Source organism: Pteropus vampyrus, unplaced genomic scaffold, assembly GCF_000151845.1.
Source record: "Pteropus vampyrus isolate Shadow unplaced genomic scaffold, Pvam_2.0 Scaffold62, whole genome shotgun sequence".
Lineage (NCBI taxonomy): Eukaryota > Metazoa > Chordata > Mammalia > Chiroptera > Pteropodidae > Pteropus > Pteropus vampyrus.
In genome coordinates this window covers 5,232,655-5,246,637 of record NW_011888843.1, presented here as the reverse complement: position 1 = coordinate 5,246,637, position 13,983 = coordinate 5,232,655, and positions in this window count along the sequence as shown.

The window sequence follows — 13,983 nt, the reverse complement described above, 5'->3', positions numbered from 1 at the left end:
AACTTCTTTGGAATGCATCTAGTATGTAAAGAAAGATGAGCTTATAAATGATACAATCATATATTCAAATGAGAAATTAAGATGTATATTAAAAACCAAGTTGATCGGGTCAACATTGCCTTTCTAAAATGTCTGTCTGACTTCTCCTTGGTTTGTGATTCCTCCAGTGCACTCAGAAATTTCTCAGTAAGCAAGGTCAACACTCATCCATTGCTAGCCTTCCTGTCTACCCTGATCACCCCTCTCTGAAGAGGCGCTGCAAACATCCACTGGAAAAAATAAAACCGATGATGTTTGGGTTTTTATCACAGTTATGTATAGAACCAGTCATGTAGATTCGGGGATCTCATCTCTAAACTGATCAATCCACTTGTTCTCGATGCTGTGGGAGGTGCTTCATTTTCATCTCTCTCTTCACACACCTACCTGAGGTCTTGGTAAGAGTCCCTCACCTTGTGCTCCAGCTATTGGCACAATGGAGTGACCTCTCTGATCTCCCTGAAGACTTTGGTGCTGCAAAGCGGAAGCAGCAGCATCTTTCCCATCTGCCAGAACAAAGAAACAAGATGCACCGGACGAATATCTCCCTCCCTCCGCCCCGCCCTTCCTTAACACGGGATTTTGATGATCAGATCTTGGAGAAGATCTACAGAGACACTGGAGCAGCTATTCTTTTTTTTCCCCACATACTTCTGAAAAATGACCTTTAGATTCTGAGCAAGCTGTTGCGTGGTTGTGTCTTCATCCTGGGCAGGCCTGACAGAAGGGCTGGCAATAGAACTAGGCCTGTATCCCAGTAGCTGAGTTAACCTCCGCAGCCCCCTTAGAAACTCAGAGGGATTTCTGAAATTAACCTAAAACTGCAGCCAAGCTAAATAAACTCCACCAGGACATGGATTTCAGATATGTGTGGAGGAATCTCAGTACAGTATTAACCATTGAAGAACAGACACCGATCTTACAGAGGGATTTCCTTGCACCTACATGCTCTACCTCTCCTATGGCTGATGTGTAGACATAAAATCAGAGGTCTTTACACAGCAATATCATTCTTTGTCTCATATACAATGAACCTCAGTCTGGAAAGGTGAAGGGAATCCTCCATTATGAGAAAACTAATTGCAAAGGTGGGTACCAGACAGGCATCCTGACTAGTGGTTTTAAAACATGGCCCAGAAATTCTCCAGCACTCCTCTCACTAAGAGCGGGTCACACCCCCTCTCCTTGAATCTGGGCCCTGTGATTGACCAATAGAATATGGCAAAATTGATGCTATAGCAGTTTCTCAGCCCAGGACTTTAGGAAACTGGCAGCTTCTCCTTCTGTCTCTTGGAACTCATATTCTTGGAATCCAGCCACCAGGCTGTGAGGAAGCCCAAGTAGCCTGTGGAGAGGCCCGCATGGAGAGAAACCAAAGTCTCTGGCTTTCAGCCCCAGCTGAGATTCCAGCTGACGTTCAGTACTAAGTTACCAGCCATGTGAGTTGGCCACCCCAGAAGTGATCCTTTGCCCCACCCCACCACAGCACCAATTGGTGCTACATGGAACGGAGACGAGCTTTCCCTGCTAAGCTCTGCTCAAAGTGCAGATTGGCAGGCTAAATCAAGGTTCATTTTTAGACATTTAGTGGTTTTAAGTCATTCCATGCTTCTGTGGTTTGTTACATAGCAATAAATGACTAGAATACTTCCTGTCCAATACACTCTCTATCACACGACCAACAGGCAACTTTTTGAGAACGGGATGTGGGGCTAATGGGGCTAAAGGGGAAGGTGCTACATCAGTGGTTCTCACACTTAGTCAGATACAGAATGACCAGGAAGCTTGTTAAAAATGCAAATTGCCTGACTATTTCAGTAGATTTGGTGCAGATCTGAGTATGTGCATTTTTAACACATGCCCCAAGTACCCAAGAATTACTGCACAGTCATCAGTTAATTACATTATAGTGACTCTAATGAAAGAGCAAGCTCACCAGTCAAAAATGCTTTGGGAAAACCACAGCTGTCCTTCTGAACTACCTTCTCTCCCACCTTCCTTTTTTTTCCTCAGCTTGACAAAAGACTAGTAGCTGACATTCTATAAAGAGGGACAACATATTACTATATTCCACTTAATCACATGAGGTACAGCTTCATGAATCTGAATTCTTTCATTCTAATTCTGCATGTTTGGAGCTGCCAGCCATATATCCACCCAGCTGTCCATCACTTACTTGGGGCAGTGTGTCCCTAGTGGTAAGAGCACATGCCCTCCATCAGACAAACCTGGCTTCGAAACCTGGGGGCCTCGTATTAGGTGTGTGACCTTCAGCCAATTACTCCTCCTTTCCAGGTCTTAGTTTACTCTGGAGTAAATGATAATAATCATGTTACCCATCTCATAGGCTTGCTATGAGGATTAATCAACTAATGCATTTTAGGTGCTCAGCACAGTGCCTGGCACATAGTAAGTGCTCAATAAATATTTTGTATTATGACTTGTCCAACAAAAGATAAAGGGAGGAGACATTATATATGTATATGTATATGTTTTTTTTCAGTGACTGAATTTATACCCGGAGACAGGGAAATGGACAAAATCAGCGTTAACCTCAGCCTGATGTGAACCAGGAATCATTGGGGCACGGATTTAAAACATGGATTCCCAGACCCCAGTCTCACAGGCTCTGATTCAGAAGATGCGCACAGGCCCCAGAATCTGTGCGAATAATTCCAAGGAGCCGTCAAGTTTGGGGTCTGGCAGAACACTTGGGGTTCTTGCTCCCGCACATGGTGAACACCTTATATGTGAAAATAATTTGCAAGACGTTGTTCCGTTCCAGCAGAATTTCATGCGTTTTATTCACCACACCTGCGAGAACGAGCCCACCATGCTCCTTAAACTTGAATGACATGCACCACCGTGGGCGAGTCCTGTTTTTATCGTCCAAAGAGGCTGGGACTGCGGTGTGTCCAGGACACAGTCTCCGGGTAAGGGACGTCCCTGGGCACCTCTGCTTCCCCCAAAGTTCCACATCAGCCACCTCCGCACCTGACCCAGCTCTCCGCCCACAGGATGGAAGTCAATGTCACTCCTGGAGATTTTAATTAATTGTCTTCCTATTTTTTTTTTTCCTTTTGGGTTAGACTCTTAAGTGTCTTTCATGTTGACAGCACTCTAGGGAGTCTTTTGTTCTGAATAGGTGAAAAATTGTACCCACAAAAAGAGTTCCCCATCCGATCAATTCTCTCTAACAACTTTATTGATTAGCTGCAGGAACATTTTTCATTTATTAATTATGAAGAAGATGTTTCAGAGATTTCTTAAAGTTAACTATTGTAATTTTTTAAAATTCTGATTTAACATGGACTGACTTGCCTCAAACTGCTTACCAGGCACAGAGTCCTAAAGCAGGTATTTGGTGTTATGGCAAAGGAAGCTATTAAAGTGCCTATACGCATAGGCAGTGGTCTGAATCTTCGTTTGGGGCTGATTAATTGATTACTTGGGAAAAAAAAAAAAAACATGGCTTGTCCTTTTCAATAATGTGTTAGCATCAAAATATCATCCCATTATGATGTCCAGGCTAGTGATGGTTAATTAATTAATTGCCGCCAGTTAAAAACAATGTTCGACCCAGGTAAATCTTTCATTTATTAAAATCAATTTTGATAATGGCTTTGCAAAGGGATTCGGAAGCAGAGTCAGGAGTCTTGGCTCCTCCTCTCCCTGCTGTTTCCCTTCCTCCCCCCTCCTCCTCCCCACAATTCCTCTTTCCCCCGCCTCCTCCCTTCTCCCTTCCTCCTCCACAGTCCAGTTCCTTCTTGCTGAGCTGTCTGCGGCACATGTCTGTTGGAGACCCCCATTCAGTAGACCGGCGCAGTGGTTCTGTGGGCTGTGGATACTCTGAAGGTTGCAGGCTGGCTTCCTCCCCTCTTGAGCTACTCGGTATAAAGCCAGCGGATGGCAGACATCCTTGCCTGCTCGATTCCCAAGACTTCCTGTGGAGGAAGGCTGGGCTGCTTGGAAGTGAGGGAACCTGTGCGGGGAAATTAGATTCCTGCTTCCCAGTACCCAAGAGAATCCACAGCCCTTTCCCTTACTATACCCGTGTTAGACTAGGATCATGGCAAGTAACCTAAGCCTGGATGCAAGAAAGAAGGCAGCCAGCTATCCAACACCATTCCACAGGCATGCGTAGATTGGGCTGGGTGAACCCAGCACTGTGCTGGGCACGATCATGCCCTCGGGACGATAGTGCTCTACAGAGGTAGCCTGAGACCTTCTCACAGTTCTAACAGAACTGAGGATATTCAGGGGGAAAGCTGGTGGTGAGTGGGGAAGACCGGAGATAAGAGGACATGCCCAGCTCACCTCAAGTACTTTAGAAAAAAAACAAAAAACAAAACAAAACAAAAAAACGGGTTTGATCCCAAAGTTCAAGATTATAAAAGAAATTATGTCTCATGTAGAATTGACAAGGGTAAAAATGAATCAGATCATTGAATGTGAATGATCCCATGGAAATGAAAACAGAGTGAGAGGCAAAGCAAAACAAAAGGCAAAAGCCCTGGTGGCTGTTCAGGGGGCTCAAGGCAGAGTTGGGGGGTGCCGGAGCAGGGTGGGGTGGGGTGGAGGGCTGCATCAGAAGGAGCTTAGGCTCCCAGTGGGCTAAATAGAATATCAAAAGGTCTAAAGCATGTATTTGGTGTTAGAAGGTGAATGAGGAACAGAGGGATCCATATTTGAGAAGGCCCATGAAGGATTATGGGGCCTTGGGGCCCATCTGGGTTCTCTAGCAAGAACCGGCCTTGCTAGGGGTGGGAGGAGCTTAGCAGCAGGAGATGGTGAAGGCGATAAGGGAGCATGGGACCAGCTGAAATGGGTTGAAGTCTCTAGATAATTTGCATGCCAGGCTCCTAAAAGAATTTGCCAATGTGACCTTAGTACTACTTTCTGTTGAGAGGAAATAAAAGAATGAGGATAGGAAAGTAGGTAATGGTAAAAGTCCTCATCTCAAATAAAAAGAAAAGGTAGATTTTGGAAACCTGGAGCTTGAACCCCCTTTCCTCTCAAACATGCATGGATAGCTCCTTGGTAAAATTCCAGAGCAGATTATTAAAAGGAAGATGAGGGGCTTTTAGAAATGAATCCAGACATTCTTAATAGTTAACGTGAATTTGTGACTAACAAGTCAAACCACATTTCCTTTCTGATGGGATTATAGGCTTGTGTATGACAAGCATGATGTGCTCGTGGATCATTTTGATTCTAGCAAAGTAACTGAGTTGATCTTGCCTGACATTCTGGGTTAAATTTGTATGGTTAATTTGAATCACTATCGATAAGTATCGTTACCCAGAAGATCTCAATTATTGAATCAAAGGAAGAATTTTGTTTAGAATTCTGTCCTTAACCCTACCTTGTTCAACATTTTTCCTAAAGAAGTGAATGAAGGCACAAAAGACATTTGCAAATATGACTCGTGTCTGGGAGGGATAGTTAACACAGCAAAAGAACAAATCCATGTTCAAAGTTATTCTGTTAGGTTGGAATGTGGAAATAAATCAAGAGTATAACAGGAATAAACATAAAATCTGAGTTTAGGTTTAAAAAATCAATAGCAAAAGCATAGCATTAGGTAAGTACCACCTAGCAGCAGTTGCCATGAAAAACGTTGGAGGTTTATGTGACTGCAAAATCAGAATAAAGCACAGCATAATGGGACTGCTAAGAAAGCTGATGCAATATTAGGCTCTGTCTTAGTTTGGGTACCCCTAGAAGCAGAACCCAAGATAAAGATTCCAGTACAAGTTTTTAATATGAGAGGTGACCTCACGACACCTCTTCCTGTAGGAGCAGGGGAAATGGGATGGTAAAGGAGCCAATGAAGGTGAGTATCAAGCCAGTAGCCATGCAGGTGACAGGAACTTGATGCTCCTGGGGACTCTGAGAAGGGTGGGTAACACGCATCTCAGGGTTACCCCAGCTGAGGGGCGAGAGAGCGCTGGTATTTATACTCCAACTTCTATCAGTTGTCACTGAAGGCTCCCCTGGCGAGTGTTCATTCCTTGGCACTTCTGACTGGGCACAGTCCAAATGGCTCTGGCTGCCAGAGCAAGCCCTTGGGCAAGACGTAGAGGTGCTGGCAGTAGAAGTCAGAGTGGCATGCATGAAGCAGCAAAGCCAAGGGATATGAGCTGTGGGCCAGTAACATCCTCTGCAGTCTCTATGAATTATATAACAAGCAAGTGTCCTTCTGGCTGGTCGATCGCTATCTGGAATACGATATTCTGGGTGCCATATTAAAGAGAAACTTTGAAAAATGGAGTGTTTCTCAGAGTTGGGGCCCAAGAAATAAGGCATTTGAGGACCGTGTCATCTGAAGATGTAGGTAACGAGTCCTAGTTTGGACTTAGGGGTAGAGGATATATACTTGACATATCATCTTGGCTGTCCAGTGGACATTTTCAACTCAACATGTCCAAGTGGAAATTTGACCCCCTCCCCCGCAAAAACTAGAACATTATGTTTGAAATAATTGTGCAAAAATACAGAAAATATAACACAACCCCTATTTCCCACTCAAAAAAAGTGATGATACTCTTATTCTAGAGAGATGATGGGGGAGGGAAAACAAATAAATATGAAAGACCAAAAACCAAATGCCAAAACACTTAGTGTGTGTGTATGTAAATACATATATAAGTGATTTTAAAGATGCACTGAATTTTGATATTGAAACAATTGATTGAAAGAATATATGAAACTTGGATAAATTTTTCATCAGAGATAATAAAAGAACAATGGGATTAATTTTTAAAAAACTAAACACCATGGATGAACAAATAAAAGATTATTTACTATTTATGTGAGCATACAGTATATGAATAAATATTTCTACACACAAATATGTATACATACCTACCTATTGATGAAGATATGAAGAAGACAGAAGATATACCTAATTGGTGACTATTCACTCACACGTGTATATACCTACAGCAAATTATAGCTCAGTATGACACTGTAGTGGTTTTGATATTAATACTAATTCCTCCTAATTGATGAAAATAAATTATGACACACCCATAAGCAGAACATTAAGCTGGAGTACTCTGTAAGTATTGGTATGGAATAATCTTCAAGATAGAGTTTTCTTAAAACAAGCAGAGTCTCCCCCTTGCAATGCACACTGGCCTTGTGTTTCACTTGGTTTCAATGCTAAAGCGACCTTGATCTTCCTCTCATTGCTCCTGAGTCAGGATCCTGGTCAGGCTAGTTACTGATCATGTGGACTTGCAAAAAAAAATCCTTTAACTTCTCAGGAGTCTAGTTTCCCAAAAAAAGCCTTTGTCTCAGGCTCAGTGTAGAGAACAAGTGGGAAGAGGAATGAGCGTTTGGGATTTAGCATTTGATTTTCTTTGAGTCAGCCCAGGGAAAAGAGAGGCTAAAATGCCCCTGAAGCTCTTGTAGAAAGTGTTTATTCTTCTCTTCCTTTACTATTACTCTAGGATTGGGACAAAATACTTATTCTCATAATCCCTGCTTCCCTAAGGAGGTCGCCAGGGATGCAGCCACCTGGACCATTCATACTGGACATGGACAAATAGAACAAAAGCAAGAGAACAATACAGAGAAACAAAGAAAGCATCCTCATCCCAGACACCTGAGTTTGGACAGTTCGGGTCAGAAGCCGTGGCAGGCACGCCCAGGATCCCAGGGCAGCAGCCGGCAGGGAAGCTGTCAGCTCTCATCTAGGCTACTCCAAGACCTCCCGTGACAGTCAGGGTTCCACAGCAAATCGAATGAGCAGAAAGACACAGTGTGCATAGCAGACACAGGAAATGCTTTTCAAAAATTAGGAAGAGCTGATAGGATGCAAAAAGCATACTGAGACGTCCAGCATTCACAAAAACAAATTCAAGTAGACTATCTGCCAGTAGCATAAGAGAATGTGTTACTCCACAAGTCTAAGAAATCGAAGTTAATGTTTGAGGTAAGATTTTAAAAAAATAGAGTTGACCCTGATGATGTAAAGATTTTAACAATGGTTTTACTGTTTATCGTTGCTATCAGTCCTTTTTAGAGAATGGAAATAGAATAGGGCAATTTTGCCCTCTTTTCTTGCCAAATGGCTACTTAGCAAGGGGCTGGCATTCTTGGTGGCTCAGCACTCTGGGCTTTGGGAGATGCTGGCGTAAGAGTAACAATACCTCATGCCTGGACAAGTGTTCACTGATTACAAAGTACTTGGACATCGGTTATCTTAGCGGACCTCAACACCGCTATGAGAAATGTATTATGAGGAAATTTGGGTTCTGCAAAGTGAGGGGTGTTAGCATCACCAGTTAGAAGTGGTGACCCAGAACACCAGTTTTTTTAGGTGTGCTCTTTCTTCCACGCCAGGTGCCATGCTGCCTCTCCGAGCCACCCCTCATTCCCTATGACCTCTCACCCTTGACCTACCTTGAGACAGCAACTTCCATCTTTGAAGTGCCATTCTTTCAGCAAAGATGTTGCAAGAGATCTCATACCAAGATGAAAATGCCCCCTAGGAGGATGATCCCATCGATGACGTCTGCCAGTGAGGATGACTCTATCTAATAGGACCCTTGGGAAATAGAAGACAAGACAGGTATGCTCTGAAATAAGGACTGGGGGACTGTAAGAAGTCTGGAACACAGAACGTTGTTAAATACAGACAGGGAACTCAAGCCAGGGGTCCAGAGGAACTCCTGGGCAGCTGGAGAGCATTTTGAGGGCATGGAGTAGCTCAGAGAAAATGGGTAGATAGGCCCCAAGATAAATGCCACCTTCACTGTGGTTTTTTGTGGAGAGGGTCCAGATCACGTGACCTGTGCTAGGTCTTCAGTTTCAATATGGCAGGCCAGCTAGAAGAGGTGAAGAGTCGAGTTTGCTTGAAGGAAACAAAAGGGAAGCCAGATATACAGAGATGACTATTGAGGGGCTGGTTAGCACAGGAAAGGGTGCTTGAGATCTTTCAATCTAGACAGGGACCGTAATCCCAGGGTGTGGGGAACAAGCCCACACAGAGAGGGAAAACACTGCAACCTACCGTGATGTGGATGCCTGCGGAGGCTGGCTGGGGTCTGGCAGTGAGCACACGGTACAGGTGAGTGCCAGGAGACTGACCTGACCCGCTGAAATGCCTCTAGAGCCCCCAGCCCCAGAAAATCAGAGACCCAGGTTAGAGACTGGGGACATAAATGAGCAGAGGACTGGGCTCTGTTACTGAGGGTGTTAGGGGTTAGAAATCTGGCTCATAAAGAATGGGAAATCAAAGTTAAGAAGCACAATGTCCCCTTCGACCTACAATTCCACTGCTGTGAATCTTATTCTACAGATATCCCCATGCACGTGGGAAATGACATACATACAAGAATATTCGCTGTGGCATTGTAATGGCTAGAGGCTGGAGGCAACTTAAACGCTCATCAATAGAGGGTGGTTAAAATAAATGACGGCACGCTCAGGCCAAGGAGATGAAGCTGCAGAACTCCGTGTGTGGATCTGGAACAATGTTCAAGGCACATTTTCTTCACAATACACAGAGCAAAAGAGTATGTACAGTGAGCTACCGTTTGAATGTTTTTTGTAGAACGTGGCAAAGGGTCCCTCTGGGCATGAGACCTGGGTCCTGGGTAATAGGATGGAAAGAGACATTTCTCAATAAACCCTTTTGTAATTTTGGGGATTTGTACGGTGCGCATGTATCCGGGCTTGGAAGGATTAGATGACAGGGACCTTGAACCCAAACCCAGAGAAAAGAGTTGCCCAAGACAGGAGCTCAGGCAGAGGCAGGACGGCGGGGTGGGGGCCCAACGCTGGGCTGGGGTATTGCTGTGCATTCCCAGCCTGGGCCAGAGGGAACCACAGAGGATGGGGTGGGGTGACTAGGCCCAGAAAGGGGATGCCTTGACAGAGTGAGGAGTGAGGAGAGGGGCAGGTAACCAGGCAGCTCCCCAGGTACCCTCGTGCCACGGAGCCTTAGTTCCAGAAGGGAGTTTTAACATCGCTCAGTCCAGTGGTACCAAAATTTTGTTGTATAGTTTGACTGTGACAGAACCACCCAGAGCCCTTGTTAACAAAATTTAGATTTGTGGCCCCATCCCAGACCCCTGAGCCTGAAAGTCTCAGAGGTGGAGGGGTGGGGAGGGGCTTGGCATTCCTACAGATTCTGTGTTCAGCCAAGTCAGGGTCCACTGACGCTGACCCTCAGTCTCACAGTTAAAGGGAAGAACGACAATGCTGGTGCAGGGCACACTGCAAACCCAGATCGGTCAGGAGCCTTTGCATTAGGGACTAAGCAACGTGCTTCAGCGAACACTGCAGAGGGCACAGGCGTGGAGTCACACAGTCTGTGCTTGAATCCCAGGTCCGCCACATCACAGACATGTCCTTGGAGATGACTTAATATTTTTATGCTTCAATCCCCTCATCTCTAGCACGAATTCAATAATGCCCAGCCCATAAGCTTAAAATTTAAATGAGATAAAGTATATACATATGTTGCCCAGCTGTTATTATTGCTGTTCTGTTGTTGTCGCCCCGGCAACCTCAGAGCAAGGTAAGGACCTTGCCAAGGCACAAAGAACTGTCATCACAGGAAGAGTCAGAAGGCACCGACTGCCACCTGCAGCGTCATCGAAGTCCGGCATCGAACCCTCAGAGGAGCTATAGCAAAAAGTGGCATAGTTCTCTGCAAGGATCATAATCCTGTGACTGCAGCCACTTAGAGCTCTGTCCTGGTGAACGCGTAGTGCTTAATCGCCCTCAGAATATATCATTTTATGCTTGTAGGGGGATTGTCTTGGGCTTATGCAATGAGCCACACTAGAGGGAAAAACAGACTGGTTCTGGATCTCTAAAGGACTTAGAATGCTCTGCACTTTTTGTCGTATTTAACTGGGCTCCTAATCAGATCGCTTTTCTAGGATTACAGCATGGAAGCTTGAGGTGTTCATTTGATCTCTTTCCCCTCAGCGTGTGTAACTCCATCAATGACGACAGAAGCATCTTCCCAGAGCATTTAATGGGTTCGGGCTCTGAGAGTCACTCCAATGTCTCATTAACCGTAGCTAGCCGAGCTCCTAAAGGGAACATGACGTCCACAGGGCTATGAGAAGCTTGCCTTGGCCCCTCTTTCTTGGGCAGGATGAAATTTTTCCCAGACGTCAGGCTACAAGCACAAATTTCTTCAGATTTGTAACTTTCAGGAGAGACTTTGTAAAGAGTGTGGAAGTTTGGCTGAAAATGTGTGTGTGTGTGTGTGCGTGTGCGTGTGCGTGTGCATGTGTGTGTGTGTGTGTTTTACCAATTTTACTGAGAAACAGTTGACAGACATCACTGTATAAGTTTAAGGTGTACGGCATGATGATTTGATTTACATATCTTGTGAAATGATTACCATGATAAGTTCAGTTCACATCCGTCTTCTCATATCAATACGATTTTTACAAAGGAAATGTTTTTGTGATGAGAACTCAAAGAATTTCATCTCTTAGCAACTTTCCTATATGTCACGTAGTGTTAGCAATAGTCACTGTGTTGTACACATATTTCTAGTCCTTATTATCTTACGACTGGACGTTTGTGTCTTTTGACCACCTTGCTCCAATTTCCATTCCCCCGACCCTCCACCTCTGGTAACCACAAGTCTGATCTCTATTTCTAGGAAGTTTTTTTTTTGTTTGTTTGTTTGTTTTTAAGATTCCTCATATAAGTGAGCTCACACGGTAGTTGTCTTTCTCTGTCTGACTTATTTCACTTAACATAATGTCTTTAAAGTTCATCCATCTTGTAAATGGTAGGATTTCCTCATTTTTTATGGCTGAATAGTATTCCACTGTGTGTGTGTATGTGTGTACCACAACTTCTTTTTAGATTCATAATAAAGCTCAGTTGGGAGGTAGAAAAAGAGTAAGAAAGAAGAGAGACACTGAGAGGGCTGGCTTTGCTGAGCATGTCTGCAGAGAGAACCCAGAGCCACTGAGTTCCCGTGAGGAGTGTCTATTGAAAATATGGGCATTTAGCTCATGGCACACCATGGAAAGTACCTGCCTGAAGGCGATGGACCAGAAGTCAGCGCTTTCTGCCTTATTCCTGGTTCTGCTAAGTAGTTTTGTTTCTTCAGGCAAGTCGCCTCATTTCTCTGGAAATGAAATTGTTGGACCAGGTCAGAGTGAGCAAACATACAATACACGATGCCATTCTTGCACCTATGGCAGACATTGATAATTGACGACTACACCTTCTACGACCAGTCCACACAGCGGCCTCAGAACCCTTAACCCGGATCTCCAAGCAGGTACCACCAAGTCGTTGGAGCTGGCCCTCCAGAGCTCCAGCATGAAACACGACAGCCCTGAAGGCCATTTTCAGTGCCAGCATTCCAGGATGCTTGGCTCGGTCCCATTCACTTTCTCCAAGTGAAGCCGGGATTACAGCCTGAGGGGAGAATTGGAAGCTAAGAATGGAACGGGCTATCATGCTTTCCTCAAAAGTCAAGCTGCTTTGGCCAAAGTCGCCCTACAGGGCATCGCTTGCCCTGTAAAAGGGGGAACCAAGAGCCCTTTCAATGGGCTAGCTTCCTACGTGGGTTCCTGTCACATCTCAGGGGAACACATTTTTTGTTCTCCTTGCTTTTGGGGATCTGAAATAGCATAGAGGTGAATAAATGTTTGCCTTGTGGTCAGCAGTGTGGACCCATGACCAGGTGCTGCTCTCAGGAGGCGGCTGGATCCCTTCAGGGTCGGAGGATGACCTCGTGGACAGTTTCAGGAGAAAAGGACACAGCTGCTGCCGGCTGCTGGGACCTGTGCCTCTCCTGATGCTGGAACTCCTCACTCTCTTCAGTCAGCCCCTTGGATTTTCTGGCCCAGGAATTTCTGAGGAGGAAGCAGCCATGCACTGTGAGAGCAGAGGTAGAAACCCAGAGTGCTCAGAGATTTGATTTCCTTGTCTCTGTCCTGGGCTCTTGAGCACAGCCTTGCCTGGACATGAGATTCCAGCCTGTGACAATGGGGCAGAAGACAGAGGGGACAGAAGGGTCTCTCCCCATACCGCCCCTGGGATTAGAGACCCAAGAACATTTTGGATCGAACAGAACTGATGGGTAACAAAGAGGAGGCCAGGCCAAGAGGCGGAGGCAAAGGAGACCATCAGAGGCGAAGGCAGAGCACGGATTCTAGGTCAGAGGGACCAACGTGACAGGTGGTACCCACTGGACAGGTGGTGGAACGAAGCAGAGTTCTCAGGCTGATCATGGGCTAAGGACAGCTCTTTCTTGTGGTGGGCATGGAGGTGGTGGTGACAGTTCCAGCAGACAGCCAGGCCAAGAGGGTCCAGGTGGGCCTCCAGGGAAGCAGGCTGCATCCAGGCCCAGAGGGAAGAGGTCTGAGAGGCTGAGGGCTGGTGGCCAGGGTGGGAGTGGATAAGCAGGAAGAGAAACCAGACAAGCAGAGGATGCGGTGAAGCTGGGAGTCAGAAACTAGGTGGAGGGCAAGGGGCAGACATCAGCAGCAAGGACAGCCCTGGAGAGGGACAGTTTCTCACTCAGACAGCAAACTTGCTACATGCTTCCTCCTGGGATGGGACCAGCTCCTGGGCAGAGGGAGCCCAGAGACGGCAGGATACAGGGGATGGGGAGGTAAGTACCTACCTCGCCTAAATGGAGGAGCTGGGCCAGAGATAGGGCAAGATTGTCACTGCAGTGAGTAGATCTCAACTGCTCTGTTGTGGCTTATTTTCAAACCTCTTCGTAGGAGAACGCTAGATTTCAAAGTGTGTGACATATTTTCGTAGCATTCAATAATGCTGCTTTGGTGCTTTTTGTGGAACTCGAGTGCATCTAGCACCACAGGATACAATTGGGTGTAACTTGTTGAGAGAAATAGGTAAGAAGCATAGCCTAGGGAAAGGAGTGTTCGCTGGAGCAAAGAACTTTGCCTCGAGACTGTGTAAGAGAGACAAGTCCGG